Here is a 23,545-nt window from a genome sequence, read left to right on the forward strand (position 1 = left end):
GGGGGCAATCCTAATTATGGGGGCACATATGGCTAGCCATACACCAGGGGGACCAGAAAAGTTAGCTTTCTCCAGTTTAAACTGTGAGATGAGCTAACACAAGGGGCACATCTGGCTAGCTATGCTTTGGGGAAGGGGGTCTAAAAGCAGGGTCACATCTGGCTATATATACATAGGCGGGGGCTGACTTAATACCAGGGGCACATTTGGCTATATATTGGGGGGGGCTAATTCCAGGGGCACATCTGGCTATCTATACTGGGAGAGCCTAATACCAGGGCACACATCTGACTATACTAGGGGGGGCGGATATTGGGGGACACATCTGGCTATACTGGGGGGTTGATACTGGGGACACATCTGGCTATCTACCTTGGGGGGGGGGGGTAATACTGGTGGCATGTTTTTATATACGGTAACACTTTTTATTTTTAAACTAGATTTGGTAAAGCTGAGAAATACTGCATTTTTTCTTTTTGTATCCTCTCCCCCCCCCCCCCCCCCCACTAAAATGTATAGAAAACAACATTTTTCATGGGACAAAATACCCCCCCATTGAAAGTCTAATTTGTCCTGAAAAAAACGATATCTAGATCATTTAGGTGTCATGAGTGAGGATAAAGTTATGGCTGATTAAATAGGGACATAGCCAAAACGTTAAAACCGCTCTGGTCCATAAGGAGAAAACAAGGTCTGGATGCGAAGTGGTTAAAGATGAAAGACATCTCAGGTACCATACTTACCTGGAGCTTCCTTAAGCCCCCTTGAGGCCGCTCAGTCCCTCTCCGTCTCCCTGGATGGCTCCTCTCCCCCACAATACGGCCCAAAAAGCTTTGTCGGGTTGCTCTTTGTCATGCATGCGGCAGGGGAATGAGCGTTAAGGGGGCTTAAAGTGTACCAGAGCTGAGATAAGTTTTATACATGTTGTAAGCAATGCAGATACACAGCTTCTGCTTGATCTAAAGTTATGCAGGCCTAGCTTTACCAAACTAACAGGACGTCAAAGACGACTATCCATATAATTGCTTTTAATAATAGCTGATTTATACACAACCAGTTCAGGGAACCAGTTCAGGGTGGAAAATCATTGGTGTAATGTGTATTTAGAGGTAAATATAAAATTTTATTAGCAGCAAAAGGTGATATAAAACATACAAACAAATTTAAAATCGGGGGACAGTTGCAGAGCCTGATTATACTGCTTTCCTGGCTGGCCAAAATTGCATACATCAGGCTCTGCAACTGTCCCCTGATTTAAAATTAGTTTGTATGTTTTATATCACCTTTTGCTACTAATAAAATTTGATATTTATCTTTAAATACACATTTATACCAATGATTTTCTACGCTTTGATACAAAAGTTTTATACATACCTGGGGCTTCCTCCAGCCCCATGCGCACAGATCACTACCATGCCGCCGTCCTCAGTCTTCTCGCTCTTCGGTACCGGGACCCATAACTTCAGCCAGTCGTGGCCAGTCTGTGCAAAAGAAGTGTGCCCTGTAGGTATCTCTTCGGCAGCCGCCGGAGTGATACGTAGAGGGCACACTTCTTTTGCACAGACTGGCCACAACTGACTGAAGTTACGGGACCTGCTACTGAAGAGGGAGAAGACTGAGGATGGTGGCGTGGTAGCCCCAGGTAAGTATAGAACCTGAGATGTCTTTTATCTATGGGCAGCACGGTGGCGTAGTGGTTAGCGCTCTTGCCTTGCAACGCTGGGTTCCCGGTTTGAATCCCAGACAGGTCAACATCTGCAAGGAGTTTGTATGTTCTCCCCGTGTCTGCCTGGGTTTCATCCGGGTACTCTGGTTTCCTCCCACATCCCAAAAACATACAGATAAGTTAATTGGCTTCCCCCTAAAATTGTCCCTAGACTACGATACATAGACTACACAATACATACATAGACATAGTACTATGGTAGGGATTAGATTGTGAGCCCCTCAGGGACAGTTAAGTGACAAGACAATATATACTCTGTACAGCGCTGCGGAAAATGTTGGCGTTCTATAAATACTAAATAATAATCTCAGGTTCACTTAAACCGGTAGAGGAGAAAGAGATTGGTGAGTATGATGTGCATGTTTATTTTGTATGTGTTTTATGTGTTTCACTTACCTGTCGCTTCTTTCAGCCCCTTGCAGCCTTCCTGCCCAGCGCTGGTCCTTCACGATCCTCCGTTCTCCCGCCGCCAGCTACTTTCGGTTCAGCCAAAGCAGGCAACTGCGCCTTCGTGCCCCGGGCCACACGTATCTTTCTTCGTGTTCCCGCCTGCAACAGTGTCCTGTGCTATTAACGCAGGACGCTATTGCGGGCTGGAACGCAAAGAAATATATGTGTGACTCGGGGCGCGCAGGCGCATTTGCCATCGTCTTACAAGTCGATGGTTTGACTGAAATGAAAGTAGCTGGCGGCGGGAGAACAGAGGAGCAAGGAGGACCAGCACGGGACAGGAAGGTTGCAATGGGCTGGCAGAAGCCCCAGGTAAGTTAAACACTGTTTATTTTTTAACCTTTAATTTCCACTTTAAAATCTTTTTTTTTTTATTAGACCAGACCAGAGTCAAAGCATCTGAAGAAAAACACAGTGATCACAGCTTCATTTTCAGAAAACATGTCTCGGGTCCTTAAAGGGGCACTTAAGTCTGTGGAAAAAAATGAGTTTTACTCACCTGGGGCTTCCAGCAGCCCCCAGCAGCTGTATTGTGCCCACGCAGACTCCATCAGATGCTCCTGACCCCGCTGGCAGTCACTTCCGGTTTCGGTGTCAGGAGCCGACAGGCAGGGAACGCAAGTGATTATTCGCGTTCCTAGCCACAATAGAACCCTCTATACTGCTATAGCTGTCGGCTCCTGTCGCTATTGTGGCTGTCTGCTCCTGTCGCCGAAACCGGAAGTGGCTGCCGGCGGGGCCAGGAGCATCTGATGGAGTCTGCGTGGGCACAATACAGCTGCAGGGGGCTGCTGGAAGCCCCAGGTGAGTGAAACTCTTTTTTTACACAGACTTAAGTGTCCCTTTAAAGGGGTTCTGTGGATCAGAAAAAAGAACAAAAACTGATATTTACCTGGGGCTTCTATCGGCCCCCTGCAGCTGTAATATCCCGTGCTGTCCTACAATCCTCGGTTTCTCACCACCGGTCTATTATTCGCCTAACAAGACGAATAATGCTCGCTCCAGCTTGTGTCTCCGGGAGCTTACTGCGCAGGTGCAGTACAAGGTTTTCTTGTACTGTGCCTGCGCAGTAAGCTCCCGATGACGCAGCGGGATCAAGCAAGCACGCGCCGTGCAGCCGCTTTTGATCATCTGTATCAATTGTACCGGGGCCGACGGCGGGGAATGGGTGAATGGAGGAGGACGGTGCGGGACATGACAGCTACAGGGTGCTGATAGAAGCCCCAGGTAAGTGTCAGGGTTTTTTTTTTTTTTACTGCTCCACAGAACTCCTTTAACCACTTGAGGACCCACCCTTTACCCGCCCTTAAGGACCAGCGCTGTTTGTTGTGATCTGTACTGGGTGGGCTCTGCAGCCCCCAGCACAGATCAGGGTGCACGCAGAGCGATCAGATCGCCCCCCCTTTTTCCCCCCTATGGGGATGATGTGCAGGGGGGGGTCTGATCGCTCCTGCCTGCAGGCATGTTGCGGGGGGGGGCACCTCAAAGCCCCCCTCCGCGGCGACATTCTCCCCCTCCCTCTCCTACCTTTCCCCCCCCGGTGATCCGGGCTGCACAGGACGCTATCCGTCCTGTGCAGCCAGTGACAGGACGTCCCCTGTCACATGGCGGCGATCCCCGGCCGCTGATTGGCCGGGGATCGCCGATCTGCCTTACGGCGCTGCTGCGCAGCAGCGCCGTACAATGTAAACAAAGCGGATTATTTCCGCTTGTGTTTACATTTAGCCTGCGAGCCGCCATCGGCGGCCCGCAGGCTATTCACGGAGCCCCCCGCCGTGAATTGACAGGCGCGAGCGGCTGCTTCCTGATTAATCAGCCTGCAGCTGGCGACGCAGAACTGCGTCGCTGGTCCTGCAGCTGCCACTTTGCCGACGCACGGTATAAGCGTGCGGTCGGCAAGTGGTTAAGGAGCCAGAGGCTGCCAGGATGAAGTAGTTAACGGGCCCCTGAGCTCAAGCTAAATCCACAATTCAGACTTACCTGGGGCCTTCTCCAGACCCCTCGTATCCCGCTCCTCTCCCGGTCTCGCTGGTGGCTCCATTAATCGGCCCGTCACGCCGGCCGGTCTGAGAGTCCTGCGCATGCGCCGTTCTCTAAGACTGAACCGCACATACGCAGGACTCTTGTGCCAGCCGGCATGATGATGCGTAGCTTGCTCGTCTGGAACGCGCACAGGCAACTTCCGGCTGAAGTCATTAACAGCCGCCAGAGGGACCAAGAGAGGAGCCAGGAGGATGCCAGGGGGGCTGGAGGAAGCCCCAGGTAAGTCCAAATTGCGGCTTTAGCTTAAACTCAGGGTCCTTTTAATAACTATACATTGATATTGTGGATTTGTGATATACAACTTATGTAAAGTTAGGAAAATATTTTCAATATCTTTCTTATTCTTAATAAATGGCTGTTAGCTAGAAGTGAAATAGCAAATATGCCTTATTCTTTGTGAATTAACATGTATGAGGTATTTACCTCACAAGTTGGTATTTTTAGCTTTTCATGCAGTAACAGCCTTTGCGAATTGACTTGCAAAAGGTTGTTATAAATGCACTTACGGTATTTCTCGCACAAGATACCCAGGTGTTGTGAGGAAAGTCAGGCATAATGCAAGCGATGTTTAACCAGGGCTATGGAGTCGAAGCAATTTGGGGTACTTGGAATCGAAGTCGGTAGTTTCATAAAATTTAAGAGTGGTAGTTGCATGAATTTTTGAATCCAATCTAAGTATTAGACTAAGGAGTCGAAGTTGAGGAGTCAGTCTGAGTCATTTTTAGTACCTGGAGTTGGTGGTTTCATAAATTGAGGAGTCTGAGTCGGATGATTTTTGTACCGACTCCACAGCCCTGTGTAATTCTGTTAGAAATTCAGCCTTTTGTCTGCCTGTCAGTCATGAGTCACTACTCCAGTGTTTTGTATGGTAGTAGCATGTGAGTTGTGGTGTAAACTGGCCAGAGCAGGACCCTGAAATAGCCATCCCCAGCCTTAGGTGAGGTCACTGCATGGGGAAGAGGTGACTCATCTCCTGGGAGTAGTGTAGACCTTGCTGTAGGCAGTACTTCAGTGTAATTAATGCACCAGCATTGCTGACAAAATAACAATTCCCTCCAGTCCATTGTTACATAGTTACAGCTATTTGGGTTAAAAAAAGACATACGTCCATCAAGTTCAAAGAGAACACCAGACTCCTCCCTCACATATCCCTGTTGTAGAGTTCAGAAAACATTTATTTTGTACAGTAGATACAGAAAAATGACTTCCCAGTGCTGCAAATGAGTGCTATATTGTAAGGTCTGCCTTTATTCAATTTATCAAATCATTACTGTTTGCTTGGCTCCACTCCTTGGCACAGGATTTTAGGATTAATATTTTACCTTGAAGAAATCTCTGAATCCCCGGACTGCCACACCAAGCTCTACAGCAGTGCTGCCTGCTGGTCTGACAGCTCTGAGGCAGGAAATTTGGGCGCTGGAGGCACTGCAGAAGATTGGGTGTCGTCATAGTGGGGGAGTAGGCCCACATAGTCAGAAATTGTTAGAGCATTTCTATGCTAAGGTAAAGTGGGTACTTGGCATGGTACAAAGATCTTAAAGGAGTTGTGAGGTGAGACCTTGCTATGTAGCTTTACTTACCTGGGGCGGCTTCTTTCAGCGTCTGGAAGCCTGTCTGGTCCCTCACAGCAGCTTTGTCTTGCAGGTCCTGATATCAGACTTTTAAGGATCTCCAAACCGATTGGTCGGTGTCTTGTGCGCAGGCGTGCTCGCGCTTACATCACTGTGATCGCTCTGCGTCTGTGTATGCGCATGAGACACCCACCCTTTGGGTTAGAGAAGCTAACAGTGGGAACCTTAAGCAAGACAGAGCTGCTGCGAAGGACCAGACAGGCCTCTAGGGGCTGGAAGAAGACCCAGGTAAGTAAAGCTACATACTGAGGTCTCACCTCGCAACTCCTTTAATCCATGGATTTGTAACCATTTTAGTGATAAAATGACACATATTGCAGCACCATGGAAGATGGCTCTATATAAATCTTCTAAAATAAAAACAATAATGCAGATACTACAAGGGGGAAATGGCCCTTCCATGTAGAGCAATGTGCCAACTCTGTGTCCTTGTAAATTGACTATAGTGTATTAACAACTTGAAATTAACAGTTCTCATTAGGTTGGTTGTTGATGTAAGCTTAGAAAACAAATGTGTAGAAATACCGTCTTTCCCCTAAAATAAGACCTACCCCGAAAATAAGGCCTCCCTTATCTTTCAAGCATGATTGAAATATAAGACCTACTCCTAAAATAAGACCTAGCTGGGGGGGGGGGGGGCACTGTGTGTATGGGGAGGTGTGTGGTCTCTTACCGCACCTCCCTTGTGGCTGCGTCCCCCTCCGTTCCATGTAATTCCTCCGGTGGTGGCGGCGACGGCGACGGCGACGACGACGACGACATGGTATTCTAGCTATGAGAGCGCCCTTTGACCCTCACGCTGCACGCAGTACGCTTTGCCGGCTTGGTGCTGACGCTCCCCTCATGTAATAATCAATGTGCGCCTATGACGCATCAGCCAGGTGCACGATTATGACAGGAAGGGAGCGTCAGTGCAGAGCCGGAAAAGCATACTGAGTGCAACGTGAGGGTCGAAGGGCACCCTCATAGCTTGAATACCATGTCGCCGCCGCCACTACCGGAGAAATTGCTTGGAACGGAGGGGCACGCAGCCACAAGGGAGGTGCGGTAAGAGCCCACACACCTCCCCATACACAAAGCGTCTAGCCCCTCCCCCCCCCCCCCCCCCCCTCCGAAAATGAGCCCTAGCACATATTTCCTACCCAAAAAGAATATAAGACAGTGTCTTATGTTCGGGGAAGGACGGTAGTACTATCAGCCTCCATCTCAATGAGTCGCAAATAATTATAATTTTTTTTAATCATGTAGCTAGCCTAGCGCTAGCTACATGACAGCCGCTGTGCAGCAGCATCCCCCCCACCCTCTTCGATCGCCTCCGGCGATCAAGCCCATCCAGAAATCCCGTTCTGAACAGGATTTCCATTAGGGCTTCCCCCATTGCCATGGCGACGGGCGGGATGACATCACCGACGTCAAAGGGAGTCCCGATCCACCCCTCAGCGCTGTCTGCCACTGATTGGCCAGGCAGCGCATGGGGGGTCTGGGGGGGGGGGGGCAGCGCGGCGGGTAGCGGTGAATTGGCAGTACACGCAGCTAGCAAAGTGCTAGCTGCGTGTACAAAAAAAAAATTATGCAAATCGGCCCAGCAGGGCCTGAGAAATCCTCCTGCACGGCATAGCCTGAGCTCAGATCGGGCTTGCTGCCAGGAAGTTTAAGGATTATACAAATTTTGTATGCAAATTTTATGCAGCTTGAAAACTGATCACTCGAATCCCACCAAGGCCAAAATAAAATAAACTATCCCCAAGGATCTGTTCACAGTTGGAAAACTCCTTCAAATGGTACCACAAAGTGATGCCTTACCTTGGCACCATTTCCCATTGACATTAGGCGCTTGATTCAGCTTAATTTTACCCTGATCTTTGACCCCTTCATAAGGAACCTAAACCAGAGGAATGCTGAATAGGTCTCATGCCTAGGTAGGGTGGTCATCATAAAAATGGACCTTGGTTCTTGAGAATCTTTGCCTCTTCCAAACTTTACTGGTTCTTGTCTCCACACACTATCTGCAAGTGACATAGAGGGAAATCTCCAAATTCATTTTGATACAGAAGCCACCTCGTATAAAGGCTGGGGTAATGTTCAGGATTAAGGTGGGCAGGGGACTAGCGGTGCCCAACATCAAATGGTATTATGCCACTGCTGCTGTCCTTACCAGAGTCATTGACTGGCACTGTCGTGCTTAGAAGCTTTGAGTGCAATTGGAGTCCGCTTTATCTTCAACCCCCTCCCCCAACATACTTCCCCTGCATAAACAATAACAAACTCATATGCCCAAAGCAAAATGTTTGTTCATAGACCACACATTACAAACACAGAACATTTATATCACACTTTTCTCCTGGCGGACTCAAAGCGCTAGAGCTGCAGCCACGAGGACGCGCTCTATAGGCAGTAGCCGTGTTAGGGAGTCTTGCCCAAGGTCTCCTTACTGAATAGACACTAGCTTACTGAACAAGAGGAGCTGAGATTTGAACCCTGGTCTCCTGTGTCAGAGGCCATTACACTATTACAGCTCATATTAGGAATGGAACAAAGTTCCAAACCTTACATTCAATTCCATGTGCTCTGACCTGTCCTGCAGTTAAAATATGACAGCAGTAATACACCATTTCGAAGGGCACCTGATGCGCCGTTTTCGTCGCACCGGGTGCAGCGTTATCGTCGCGATATATGGGTGCAAACCACTTAACTCCGTGGTTTGTGTCCACTATGTGTTTAGGCTCACTAACCGGCTTAGCGCCGGTTAGTGAATCAAGCTGTAAGTCTAAGTGACAAAATAGTGTGCAAGTGAATAGGGAGGCTGACTGGTATCTTACTATTTTGACAGTTAAACTGCTGTTCAGAAAATGCTTGTGAAAACAAAGAAAACCCTGAGAATCCCCATGGGAGATGAACCGGCCCAAAACCTGTCGGTTCTGTCAGATTTTAACTGCCTACTTTTTTCGCGATAGTGGTCCTTTAAAAACAGTTACCCAGACTGCTATCTGGAGCATTGGATTATCTTGCAATTTACAACAATGTGAGGCTATGCGTGAAAAAGGAAGTATGTAATGCTGTATATCGCAGACATTCCATGTTTCCCATTTTGAACTGTCACTTACAGTCTTCTGGGCTTGTTGCACATCAGTAGTTTCAAAATACCTGCCCTGGATCACAGATCCATTGTTCACCGCTCATTTCAAGCGTCTTAAATCTACCATGTGCCTGTAAATAACAGCCTATGTTTTGCTATTAAAGAAAAGTTGTCTGGACAGAGATATACGAACTGCTACTCTCCAATATGCAGTCCCTGGAAAACATATATTTCATCCTAACATTATTGAATGCTTGAAGATGTAGATTGTCTCTCTTTATTGGATTTCCTCATTAACGGCCTCCATACTAGTTACAATCTTATAAAATATCTAAGAACTCCGACTGGTATGCAATACTGCAGGAAAAATCTTCCTCATCGCTAATAGCTGTAAAAGCCTTTATGTAAGTCTGGCGACAAGGTGGGAGTTTTGGGTCTGGTGAGAATGGCTTTTTTCGAATCCAAATGTAATGACAGAAACCACATCTCAGAATAGTTGGGATGATGCTGGTAATGGCTTCTAAAACCTCAGTGATGAAGGTCTTGCTTAGACTTCTAGGAGCTCCGAACATTTGTGGACTCAGAACAGCGTCCTTCTATTGCTTTTCTATAAATAGCTTTGCTATTAGCATAGTGTATAGAAGGCTTGGAGCTCTTAGCGCCCTAAGCCAAGAATGGTAAACCGTACTGAAGAATCTAAGTCTTCACCACATCAGGTCATTGTTTGATGCTATGTGTGTGTGTTAGCTTTATAGAGTGCACAATGTGGTCACTTAGAAGCAGTACAATAATCAATTACTAGCACCCATTATTTTATATGTATTCATATACATTTTACATTTTTTTTGTAGTATCTTGTAATTTAGAGTCTGTATTATGTTGCTGTCTATCATAGGAATTCACAGTCTAATCCCTGCCATAGGTATAGTCTGATGTCCCTATCAAGGTTTTAAGCCAATTTTGGAGAGAATGAATTAAAGTGTTCCTAAACTGACATGTGAAATGGTAAGCTAAACATAGGTACATATAGTACTAATCCTACTAAGTAATTGTCACTAGGAGCGCTTTTCTGAGCTCTTCGTGATTGAACAGCTCTTGCTAATGTAATGCTATGGGTGTGATAGTATGGGCGTTTTTTTTAAAATCCCCCATAGCATTGCATTAGCAAGAGCATTTTCAAACCACTAGCAGCCTTTTCTAAGCGCTTTGAGCTCAAAGACAAATTTAGCGGAATGTCCTGAAAAAATAAAATGCAAAGCACTCATCTTGCTGAGGAAGCAATGCTGATAGGCTAGGATTTAGTTATGAAAAGATCTAAATTGAACCTTAAACTGCTCTCTGTTATAAATGTTCTATTTACCAGTATACTACTACTCAGGCAGTTCATTATCTTATAAGGTTTTTTTTCAGTTTACTTTAAGTTATCCATGTTTTTAGATTGCGGGAGGAAATCAAAGAGTACCTGAACACATGACATGAGATAAATATGAATGCATAGTGAACTAGTCCTACTCAGATCTCTGAGGTTCAACCACTTTTTTTCCATTGCAAAAATAAACCAGTGCTTTTACTTATGCAAATGAAGCAGATGAATGCAGCTCCCACTCTCCTAAAAAGTAAACACAAGCTAAAACACTCCTATTTATATCTCGTATCCGTCCCTTTCTCACTCAAGACACAACCAAACCAACACAACCAAAATGTTAATACATGCTCTTATAATTTCTCGTCTGGACTACTGCAACCTACTACTTTGTGGACTACCTTCTAACAAACTGGCCCCGCTCCAGTCAGTACTGAACTCAGCTGCTCGTCTCATTCATCTTTCTTCTCGATCTTCCTCAGCTGACCCTCTCTGTCAAGCTCTTCACTGGCTGCCAATTAACCAGAGGATCCAGTTCAAACCCCTAACCCTAATCTACAAAGCTCTCCACAATCTCTCCCCGGTACATATCATCACTCATTTCCAGATACAAACCCAATCGCAATCTCAGAGCTGCACACGATCTTCTGTTGTCCTCCTCTAGAATCACCTCCTCACATTCCCGCTTACAAGATTTTGCACGCACTTCACCCCTTCTCTGGAATCCCCTTCCACAACACATCCGTCACTCGCCAACCTTTGTTACTTTTAAACGCTCTCTAAAAACTCATATGTTCCGACAAGCATATGTGCTACCCTAGGCCACTTCCCTTTGTCCTAAGACCAAATTGCACTCCTACTAGGTATCCTACAACACACTGCCTTTATATATTTTATCATATACTACCCCTCCTCTTGTTTCCCCCCATTCCCTTTAGATTGTAAGCTCACAAGGGCAGGGCTCTCTCCCCCTTTTGTGTCATGGAAATGATTATACATTTTATTCATCATGTTACTTTTATCACTGTCATTACCACTTCTGTATTTTGTACTCTGTATGCTGTATCATTTTTGTATTTTGTCACTAATTATGTATCTTGTATAGTATAATGTACACCATTGTCTGTATTATGTACCCCATGTTTGTTTCTTACTTTGTACAGCGCCATGGAATATGTTGGCGCTTTATAAATCAATAATAATAATAACTGCCATTCACTAAGTGCTTTTAAAAATAAAGAAAACCCTGAGAACCCCCCATGAGAAGATGGGCTAGTCCAAAATATGTTGGTAATGTCAGATTTCTACTACTTACTGTAAGTGACAGCAACATAGAAGAAAGGTAATTTATGGCTCATTTATCTCTGGAAGAAACGTACTTCCTATTTGTCATTCACAACCATGTTATCTGTTCTCCAGGACTCTGCACTGCTCAGCACAATCTCTGTCCTTTGCAGGTCAGGTGACTGTCAGATCACTGTTTTCAAGAAAACAGATTTAAAACTTTGCTCACCTACAACTTTTCTAGTTTCATTCAGGTTTGCTGGCATTATCTGATAAAGTATCTGAGGCAGGTGAGTTGTGTCAGACTACGTTTACAAAGCATACGATTTGAATTTTGTCCTTCCACAGCAGGGGACTAACTACAACTGGTTAAGCCCCCTGCAAACCCTGGTTGGGACACCCCCTTGAACTTTCCAGACATTCGGTGGGGTGCAGGGAACAGTATACTATATTTGCTTCCAGCATTTGGTCACATCCACTGTCATCTCTGTGGAGCTATCCACCAACTCTGAAGAGAGGTGGGCAGATGTTACAGAGGACAGGGATACATGTAATGTATACTGTACCATGAGTGTATGATCTGACTACAAGACCAATTATCTCCTTTTTAACTGTGGCACAAAAGCACAACATCTTGCAAGGGTCACGGGGCTATTACATGCCTGTGCTGTATTTAAAAAGGAGAGATTTGATTATGTACTGGATCTAAGCTTAGCTATCAGCACTATATATTTATACTGATGTCATTAAAGTTATTTTAGTAACAAAATTACACCCAAGGAATTCTTGTTTCACTGAGCATTGCTACTGGGTGTGGTGAACATCACAAACAGATCTTTAGCAAGTTCTCTAAACCCTCTATACTACATGTGTAAATAAGATATCAGCCTATTGAATACTGGCAATTTAGAAAGCACAACAGGTTTGAATGTCAGTAGGTGGTAGTGAAATAATCAGCCACACCAACTTTTAAAGTCCATGCCTCCTGCAAAATAAATGCAGGGGTTCCTAGCGATCAAAAAAAAAAATATTTGCAGGGTTCCTCCAGGTTAAAAAGGTTGAGAAAAGCTGATCTAGAGGACAGAGAGGAAAAATAATCCTTGAGAAACATGAACTAATCTGCATTAAGGAAGAAAATATTTCCTCCTGGTAATCGGATAAGTTCCTGGATCAGCATTCTACTATACTCATTTGAAAAGTAAGTAGAGCTGTATAATTTGTTCTCTTAACAATCATTTTATCGTTGTACAGTACTCTCTAGAATCAGTTGCCATAGAAGAATGTTCCATGTTTTCAGAGCTCTTAACTACTTGCCGCCGATTGGCGCAAGGTCCTGTGGGACTGTTTTGCAGGAGATCGCGCGCGCATCTCTGAAGGCGAGGCGTAGCTCTGCCTACCAAGCAGTCCCCCGTGCCGTCTAATTACCCCGTACAGCACTGCAATCTAAGGCACCGCTGTACTGGGGACAGCCGTGTGACATGGCTGTCCCCTCCAGCAGCTCAGGGGTGATCGGCTGGCGGGGACCACAAATAAATAGCAAAATTTATTATAAAAATAATAAGATAAATAATCGGTTAGTTTTTTCCACAAATGCAAACTCGGGAGCTGCAGCATTTTTTAGATTTCTGAAGCGTTTTTGCCTCAATGTTAAAGTATAGGAAAGTGAAAAACCTCTCTGAAAAACGCTACATCAGAGCGGTTTTCCAAGCATTTTTGTTACAGTAGCTGTTCAGTAACAGCTTTCCTGTAACAATATATGAAATCTGCTACACAAAAACGCTCCAAAAAACACTAGGCATGTTTAGAAAACCCTCTCTAAACATGCCTAGAATCGCTCTGAATCGATCTGCTTCAAAAACCTTTAGTGTTTTGCGGATTTGCTCGAGGTTTTTGGTGTGGACTGGCCCTTAGAGAGATTTCAAAGTTCTAGTGATTTGAAAAATCTCTTGCTAATGCAATGCTGTGGGGGATATTTATAAAATCACCGCTCAAGTGGGATCACACCCATAAGCATTACATTAGCAAGAGCTTTCAAATCACAAAGCGCTCAGAAAAGTGTTCCTAGTGGGTTTCTGGCCTCATTGTTGGCAAAGGCCAACAATTTGTTCTTTTCCTCATCCCGGCCTTAATTCCCTTAAAGTAAAATACTATCTCCCTTCATTTTCTAGCAATCCACCCCTATTCCTCTCAAATTACATAATAATCTACCTTCTAAAGTAACTCCCTCACAATGATTTATAAAACTTTCCCATCTATGTCCTAGCAAACATCCAAATAATGAACACCCCCTCCTTCCCCAAGGTGGGCATGGACTCCACTAGACCTCTGAAAGTGTTTAGTTGGATTTTGCTTCAATGTTAGCAGCAGGTTCAAGATTTGACTTTTTCCAGTACATCCCACAGATACTTGCAAACACCAAGATCCAGGGAGACTGAAATAGAAGAAAACAGGATTCATCTCAATTTCTTCCACTGCTCCTAGGGCCAGTTTGAACACTCTATGCGCACAGCAGGCACTTCCAGCAATGAACAGGGGTCAGCATGGGCACCCTGACTGGCTGCTGCTTTGCAGTAAGTTTTGATTACCTGTGAGTTCTGACACCTTTATTTCATGACTAGTGGCGTAGCTAGATATTATGGGGCTCCATAGCACAACTTTTATGAGGCCTTCAGAAGCAATGCCACCTTCCCCTACCCTATGGATATGGGTTGATTGGTTAAATGAACACAAAGTTATTAGTAAAAACATCTATCATTGGGCCCCCTCTGCTTCAGGGCCCCATAGTAGCTTCTATAGCTATTGCTACGCTCCTGCTCACGTCCAGCATTACGTTTTTCAGAAATTTCTGCTATTGTAGCCGATTTGTGGCGACAAGGTAGGCTGGACTCTGCTTCCTTTGCACATCAATGATCCCTGGGCACCAATGATCCTGTCACCAGCTGTTTGTCCTTCCCTGGATCACATTTGGAGGGGACTAACCACTGCATACCGGTAGCATCCCACAAGACCTGCCATTAGGAGAAGATCTGACCCAGTCACCTAGCCATCGTAACTTGGTCCTAATCAAGGCAGCTCAGATTTATACACTTATCTAACCCGAGGTGAGAGGGCTGTGGAGGCTACCATATTTATCGCCTCCTAACCTTCCTGGCGGTATGATACCCGTGGCTGTGCGGCCGCGGGAGGGTTTTTTCACTTTTTTTTTTTTTTTTTGGCATGTAGCTAGCCTAGCGCTAGCTACATGCTTCCCCCACCCTCCCTGCGGCGTCCCCCCGTAGCGTCAGATCGCCGCTTGCCCATAAGGAAATCCCATTCTGAACGCAAGTATTACCTTGTACCACAGGCGTCCAGTGCCTCCTCCTGACCACAGCACAGTCATGATAAGTAGCCACATCTGCTAATCCAATTGGTTGCATTGGACATTGTGACTTTTGAATGTAAAGTATTTGCACTATATTGTATGCTGCACTTTTGCAATTAAACTGCATAGTGCCAGATTTCCACTCTCCTTTGTGCTTAAAGGGGCACTATGATGAAAAATTGTAACATTAAAAATATGTGCAAACAAACAAATAAGAAGTACGTTTTTTCCAGAGTAAAATGAGCCATAAATTACTTTTCTCCTATGTTGCTGTCACTTACAGTAGGTAGTAGAAATCTGACAGAACCAACATGTTTTGGGCTAGTTCATCTCTTCATGGAGGATTCTCAGCATGGCCTTTATTCTTTATATAGACAGTCCCTGAAAAAGATTTATACAAAGATGCTGGCTACACTCCCTGCTTGCTTTGCACTTTGTTGGCAATTGGAGCAACTACCATTCTCAGCAAGGCTTTTATTCTTTATAAAGATATACCCTAAAAAGGACTTAAACAATGATGCTGGCCAGCTTTCCTGTTCGCTACAGTTTTTCGTCAGTTGGACAGAGCAACTAAATCACTAAATGCTTTTGAAAATAAATCCTTGACAATCTGGAAAAAACATACTTCTTATTTGTATGTTTGCACATATTTTACATTTTAAAATGTTTCACCATAGTGCCCCTTTAACTGCGCCTGTAACTGGTTTTATGATGTAGATTTTCAGTGCATACCTAGTTGGCGCCCAGTACCCTCCCCCCCCCCCCCCCCCCCCCCCACACACACACAGAGTGACTGTTGCAGCAGCGCTCAGACTCTACATGTTGCGTTCCTCCGCTGCCCTGTAACGCCAACGTATGTCAACACTTGACACGCATGGTGTTACAACCACTGCAATTCATATTGCACCCGAATTGCACTAATGGGCGGCAGACACCGGCTTCCAGCAAACGTGCAATTCAGCCAGCCGACTGAAAAGGGCCAAATTGGATTGATCTGCGGTGTGCACTTCTTCTCTTGAGCTATAGTTTTATAGATATGAACCTAAAATGCTCCATAAATTAAAACCAACTCCATTTGGGTTTTTATGTTTTTATAGTAAATTCATTGCACTGAAAGGTAAGCTCTAGAATAGAAAACTATGTGAACAAAATTAGGACTGCACATGTTATGCAAGAAAGCGGAATATAAAATTGCACAATAAAACAGATTTTTGTGTCCATTGAAAATGCTTTGCTTACTGCACCTGTATCTGAATATAAAAATGGACAAAATAAGGACTGTACATATGCAATAAACATTGTATGAAACGGCTCAATAACACAGATTTCTATGACAATGCTTTGACTACTGCACCTAAAGAAAGGTACTGCAACAAGCTAACCGCATTTTATGTTTGGGGTAAAGGCAAAATAAAAAACCAAACAAGCACATGCAGGCATGATCTGTCCACCATGAGGGAACTGCAGCCAGTGAGGTAATTCAGCTGGAACAAACATGCTCAGCAGCTTACTATAGTAGGCTCAATAATCGCTATGGAATAGTAAATGAGATGCAAATAATTCAAGCTGATGCACAATGATGCTAATTTCCAATGCAATTTTATGCATCTTCAAAATGGAACAATCCAATGCAGCTGAGGTGGGACATGAGTTTGCATAGAATTATTTGCATCTCATTGACCATCCCCACTATGGAAGTGGAGTGAAGAAGAAGAAATGAATAGACTCGCTCTATTCCTTAAAGTGAACCTCCGGACTAAAAATCGACTCAGCAGCACTGAAAAGGCTTTGTGTTTCTCTAACAGTTTCACAGCATCAGAACTTTGATTCTCTTATACAAGCCTCATTTTTAGCTGCACAGAAGAAAACTGCCCGGGCTTTTTTCCCTTGATGCTGTGCAAAGCATGATGGGATTTCTGATTTTGTTGTTCTCGTTCTGCTGTTTTGGTGATTTTTTTTTTTTTTTTTACATTTTGAATTTGACATTTGAAGCCTAGTGTGTGCAGCTGGGAGGGGTTATCAGGACACAGGACAGTTGGAAATGTGTCTCCTGCTCCTTGTCACCTCCTTTCAACCAAAAAGATGGCTGCCCCCATGACAAAGATGGCAGCCCCCATGAATCACAAACATTTGCCTGTTCTTTTAAAACAGGGTGGGTAAGAGATTATATTACCTATCTATTCTAATTAACATAACTAATGTAACTTGATGACAGTATGTTTGTTTAGGCTGAAGTTCCCCTTTAACATTAAAGAGGAGGTAAGATGAACATGAAATGGTACCTGCAGCCACATTTTTCTGTGGAGAAGGAAGAAGGGATGAGCAAAGAAGTGTCTTAAACCCCTCTATTAAGTGAAGGAAGAGAAGAGTGATGAGCAGGGAATAGTGCCTGCTGCCTCAGTTTAGTTTTCTGGAGGAGTAGGGAAACTATGAGCAAGGAAAGAGATGACTTAACTATGCAGTCCTATGGAGGAAGAGGGTGAGTAAAGAAATAGAAAGGGATAGCAAGGTACAATGCTTAGTGCTGCACTGTTCCCTGCTACCGAAGGACAAACAAGGAATTGTGCCTAGAACATTGTACACTGTTGTGTAGGAGTGGGAGAAGTGTGGCTCCTGGCACATTTATGTTTTGGAGAAAAAGGGCAGAGCAGAGTTGTTTTTATCTGCCCAATTGCCTTTTTGGGAGGTCAGAAGCTATGGGTCAGAAAAAGTGGGTGGGAAAAGTAGGGATTAAGGGAGTCATCTGGCTATCTATACTGAAGGGGTCATCTTGCTACCTATACTGGGGAGGGTCATCAGGCTACCTATACTGAAGGGGGGCGACTGGTGACAGTGGTCTTGGGCGGTAAAAAGTACAAATCCGGCCCTGCCAACACCCCAAATTTCAATTACAACTAATGTAGGTACCTTAAAAAAAGTTTGCACAACAACAACAACAAAAAATCATCTTTCTAATTAATATTATAGTTAAATGGAATCTTGCTTCTGAGCAGAAGATAGAACCATAAAAAGAGAGAAGGAAGAGGAGGAGCGATCTAACAGTGTAACACAGCTTACTTTATTGTACACACCACATACGATTTGCACTTGCTCAAGTGTAAAAGCATAAATGCATCACAAGAGCGTCTGCCTGTTTAATCCTGGAGTGCAGCCTCTCACAGCTGCTGTGGCCAACACAGGCTTTCACCCAGTGATGTTACTACATGTTTGGTGTGTCCGAGACTTGTACATCACTGGCACTTATGGATGGGGGAGTGGTTAGTTGCTATGGGAACTCCCCCATTAAAGTGGAGCATGCCCTCCAGGATTAAAAAGGGGAATGCCCTTGAGATGTGATTATGCTCTTCATTACCCCTCATCTGTGTCTAATCACAAGTTGTAATTTATTCTCTCCCCTGTGTCACATGACTACCATGGCAGAAATGGCAGATAAGCTTTTTAGGAGCACAGGATGTTAACAATATGTCTGCTTCCATGAATCAGAAACAGTGAAGATTTAGTTTAGGATTTTTATCAGCTGTAACAGAGAAATGATTTTCTTTAAAGGTTATTATGTTGTTGCATATCTTTTAGAGCAGAGAGGACGTTGTGAGTTCAGGTCCGCTTTAAGCTTGAGTAAGTGCAACATGTATGTTGTGTGAACAATAATGTGAACTGTTATGCACTCCCCTCCTCTTCTCAAGTTTGGCTGAGAGCCAGGCTGAGGAGCTTCAGGAGAAAGTGGGCACACTCTATAGCCCTAACCCACCAATGTTAGCCCATATCTTCTGATTTCTGTTGAGAGGCACAGTGGGGCTGGCTTCCTGAATCATATCCCAGCCATGGCATTAGCTGCATGGAGTTTGTATGGTTTCCAAGGTTCTCCTCCGGACACTCCAGTTACCTCCCACATCCCAAAAACATACAGATAAGTTAATTGGCTTCTCCATAAATTGTCCCTAGTCTACAATGGACATAATATTGTGAACCCATCTAAGGGCCATTTGGTGACATGACTATATATACTCTGTAAAGAGCTGCAGAAGATGTCAATGCTATACAAATACTAATAATTTCTCCACAGCCAAACAATCTGTACATAGTGTTCTGGTTGTGGCCATTTAGGGGTTCAACTGGATCCTCCTCTAATCTGTAGAAAGAGACAGACAGGGTCATTCCCGGTACTCATTGTCCATGGACCAACCTCATACACTTACCCCACTGTTGCCTGCACAGTCTGGCCATGTGGACAGACAAGACAGACTCACAGGCCATAAGAGGTTGCACTCAGTATAAAAGTGCTGTAAACTACATTAAACTCAGCTAAGGTCACCTGTGCCGAGAATCCAGTTGTGTACAGCAGACCCGACCCTTTCCGATATCTCACCGAGAGATCTGGCATGCTGCATGCTAAATGCAGCCTGACTTCTTTGTTCTCTCCTGTGCCCCACCCCCTTGGTCATGCACCCTACACCAGTGGTCCCCAACCTTTTTTGACCTAAGGACCACTTCAGCATCAGGCAATTTTTCAAGGACCGGGCGGATGCGGGGGATGGGGGTGTTATTGTGTGTGTGTGTGTGGGGGGGGGGGGGGGGTGCGTGCTCGTTCTACAAGCAGGGTCACTACATAAAGAAGTCCTGGGAACACCAGCCCTACCTAACCACTATCTTCATCGCCCCTGGGCAGTGGTGTGACAGGGGGTACTGCCTGGGCTTCCTTATCTACAGGCACAGTCATTTCCTACCCTCATCTGCCTCCCCTCACATTTACCCTTCCCTCCACCTTACAGCCCCTTTACCCTCCCTCCCCACACTCAAATCACCCTTTCCTCCTCTCTACATCCACTTCACACTTTCCTCCTCCCAACACTTGCATTTACCCTTTCATTCTTCTTCCCACACCAGCCTCCAGCATCAGCTGCTCACCTCCCAGACTGAACTCTGTGGCTGGCAAGAGACCAGAGTGTCCCAGTCATCCTTACTGCTGCCACCTGGTGTCCAGACAGACAGAAAGCATGCTGCATTACAAATAACAGACACTAGGTGGCAGCAGTAACAATGGCTGCAGACGGCTCTTCTCTATAGCTTCTGGCAAACTTCAGCTGCACTGTGATGAGTCATGACCGACTGCACGGCCCAGCTCAGAGCAGCCTGCGGCCGGTGGGCCGTGGCCCAGTCCACATCCTGCCACTGTGGAGGGTGGCAGACAGACAGTGTAGGGCCTACACTGTGTCTGCCACCCTCCACAGTGGCAGGATGTGTCACTAGCCTGCTGGTTAAGGATGTGTCTGCACAACCTAAGCCACTGTTCACTGAGGGATCGTGTTCAGATTCCTATCGGGCAACAGAAACCTTGTGTGTACTAAGCTTTACATCAAGTGTGGTGTCCATCCACAAGTGCTGTTACTGAGCTGCAGAATCATTAGATGGCTTTTATATCACAGAACTGCAGGGCTGATGTCACAGTTCCTGTAAATATCTCAAATATGAGCCGTTCATTGACTAAAATCACTAACCTCTCTTGTATGTAAGCCCCAAGATAACAATTCCAGTATAATTCCAATAAATACAAGATCTAGCCACTTTACATCTACATAATGATTGACTAAGCAGACTGCAGTTTCTAAGGAGAGCTCACTTCCTATACCTAACTAAATCCTCACACAACTGCTTTGAAAGACTAATCCAAAGTATTCCATTCCCACCCATAAACCCACCCAGTCCAGGCAAACTACAAAATGGCACAGCTGCTTACGATTACTGGAGATGCAACTCCCAGCAGAGCATGGCCTTAGCCTTATTATTACACTCTGCTCAGTCAAAGAATGATCATTGCACTCATAAGACAATTTTCATTCTTCCTTTAGCTAAAACAGGATTGCTTCATTCTGCACATTCCTAACTATATAAATGCTTACATGCCTTTAGCTCAGCTTCTTGAATTAGCAGAGGGAAACATTAGTAGGAAGTAATCTAATCTGTATTTGGTTGGTATTGAGGAAGTAGAATCTCAGTTACTGAGAGATATGTAATACTATTATGCATTTATACAGCATAGATATGTTCAATTTTCCAATGAATCATTCAAGTCACTGAATCTCCCTCAGCGCGGTTCAGTCTTATGTCTCTATTATTGTCTAGGGCCAATATAGGGTGAAGCCAATTAACCTACCAGTATGGTTTTGGAATGTGGTTGGAAACTGGAGTCCCTAGAGGAAGCCCATACTAACTGGAAAAACTTAAACATGTACAGAGTGCTAGCCAGGAATGTGACTTGGGACTGGATTAAGGAGCTCACCTGGAACCATCCACTTGTAAAATAGGATACACCAAGCTTGTTAAACCTCCCAAAGCACTCAGATTAATGATGGGAGCAGCTCCTATACATGGATGTGTTCACCTTGTCAGACTTAATAAAGCAGGATATGCTATCAAGGAAGTGAAAAAGACATTTATTGCATACAAATACACCCTCTTTTCTCTTCACTTCATTATCCCTTTAAAAAACATCAACAGCAGAGATATTGCTCATGAAAGGATAACCCTGTCACCATAGAGCCATCTAAGGAGCAGTCATTTTGGGACCACCCTCACCTTGCATGTCACTCACACTAAAGTGATTTTTGTGCAGTTGGAGAATGTGAATAATGTGTAGAATAGATTGATAAGCACTGTACAGTATGGGAACAGGATAGTGTTTTGGAGAACCAAGTCAATAATGCACAGCATGAAAAGCATTTCCACTTTCATTTTGCTCCTTGCACTCCATCAGACACATCTCACGCAGCTCAAAGGTCACTGCTTCTCCAGCATGAATAGACAGGACCCACCATCCTCCATCTGGCTGAATACACTGGGCTGCTCTCTTCTACCTCCATATACCACCACCAGCTGTGATATCACCAGGCATGTCTGCCATGCACATGCAAGTTCCATGCAACTAATCTACTCTGGTGCCTCAGAATACAAGCCTGAGTATGGAGACTGGCTGTAACAGCTGAACAGTGCACTGGTGTTAGGTGATCCCCTGTTCCTGCCCCTGTATTCTTGGAGCTCATCACACCACCCCCCACCCGATAAGCTGCTTCATGCAGGTATTTGTGTACTTCTTTTGTCCTTGTACAATGCAAATTATTGACTTCTCCAGTTATCTCCATTCTTGTTCAGATAGAGGAGTTGGCTAGGCAAAGTGCAGCTCAGGGCTTTGACATTTCTCATATAAGCTTTGTATTTCTCACTATAAACTTCTCTATGGGGCAATATTATCTCAAGCAAACTACAGACACTAGATGGCAGTCTGATAAGGAAGCCTAATCTGACCACCAAAACCATCGACTTGCAAGGAAGACTCAAAAGCAAGAGTTGCCAACAGAACAATGGGAAATATTTGTCAAAATGCCAACAGATGACAATGGGAAATATTCTTCCAAATGCCCAGGAACATTTCTAAGTTGGTGCACACAATGATGATGTGTATGGAGCAGTCTTCTCTCTGCTGCCCATCACCCTGGACACATACAAGTCTAACACAACTGCAATATACAGATCAATATTTTGTATCGCCAACATTTAAAGGGAAGGTTCAGGCAAAAAAAAAAAAATCCAAATCCACTTACTTGGGGCTTCCTCCAGCCCGTGGCAGGCAGGAAGTGCCCTCGCCGCCGCTCCGCAGGCTCCAGATCTTCTCCGGTGGCCGACCCGACCTGGCCAGGCCGGCTGCCAGGTCGGGCTCTTCTGCGCTTCAATAACGGTTTCTTCTGCGCTCCACGCGGGCGCGCTGATGTCATCGGACGTCCTCTGGGCTGTACTGCGCAGGCGCAGTAGTTCTGCGCCAGCGCAGTACAGCCCGGATGACGTCAGCGCGCCCGCGTGGAGCGCAGAAGGGACGTCATTGAAGCGCAGAAGAGGCCCGATCAGGAAGCCGGCCGGGCCAGGTCGGGTCGGCCACTGGGAGCCTGCGGAGCGGCGGCGAGGGCACCTCCTGCCTGCCACGGGCTGGAGGAAGCCCCAGGTAAGTGGATTTGGATTTTTTATTTTGGCCCCATAGTCCCTGGATATTTCCTTTAAGGCCCATATACACTAGATTGAAGTTGGCGGAGTGACTGGGGCCCATTCCCAGTCGGCGACATCAATTTACTGGGCCTTTACTGAAGATTTGTGTTTTTGCCAATATGCCACCATTTACATTTGAATTGGTAATGGTAATTTTTTTTTTACTTCAATTCACTACAGGGCTTACTTCTTATTTGATAGACTTGTTAAATGGGTCTTTTATGGTACAGAAACAATGGATTACCTTATTAAATAGCAATAAAACGGTTTGTAAGTGAATACTGCAAAGTTAGGATTAGGCCTCTGTTAGTAAGGTCAGAGGACAGCGAAGCGGAGGGTTAGTTTTGGGGGTGTTTGACATTAGGAGGAAAGAGGTTAGGCATTGGGAAGTTGTGTTATGTTAAAGGGTCAGGGGAGGGATAGGTGAATGACAGCAGAAACACCCAAATGTCAGCAAAACTGTCACACTCTCACATAACCAATGTGCAGCACCAAAGCTGAACCCATTTGTAGCGGATATAATACAAGTTATGTGTGAGATTGACAGCATTCAGCAAATCAAGATACAATTTGTGTTGTA

General features: G+C 45.0%; 1 long non-coding RNA gene across 1 annotated transcript; it reads right to left on the reverse strand.

The window, feature by feature from the left end:
• Window positions 1-16,008: 16,008 nt before the first annotated feature.
• On the reverse strand, window positions 16,009-20,626 carry LOC137521423 (uncharacterized). The gene is made up of 2 exons (XR_011022119.1): window positions 20,183-20,626; window positions 16,009-20,097 (listed from the first exon to the last, which is right to left on the reverse strand). It is a non-coding gene; the product is annotated as an uncharacterized lncRNA (long non-coding RNA).
• Between the last annotated feature and the right edge of the window lie 2,919 nt (window positions 20,627-23,545).

Source organism: Hyperolius riggenbachi, chromosome 6, assembly GCF_040937935.1.
Source record: "Hyperolius riggenbachi isolate aHypRig1 chromosome 6, aHypRig1.pri, whole genome shotgun sequence".
NCBI lineage: Eukaryota > Metazoa > Chordata > Amphibia > Anura > Hyperoliidae > Hyperolius > Hyperolius riggenbachi.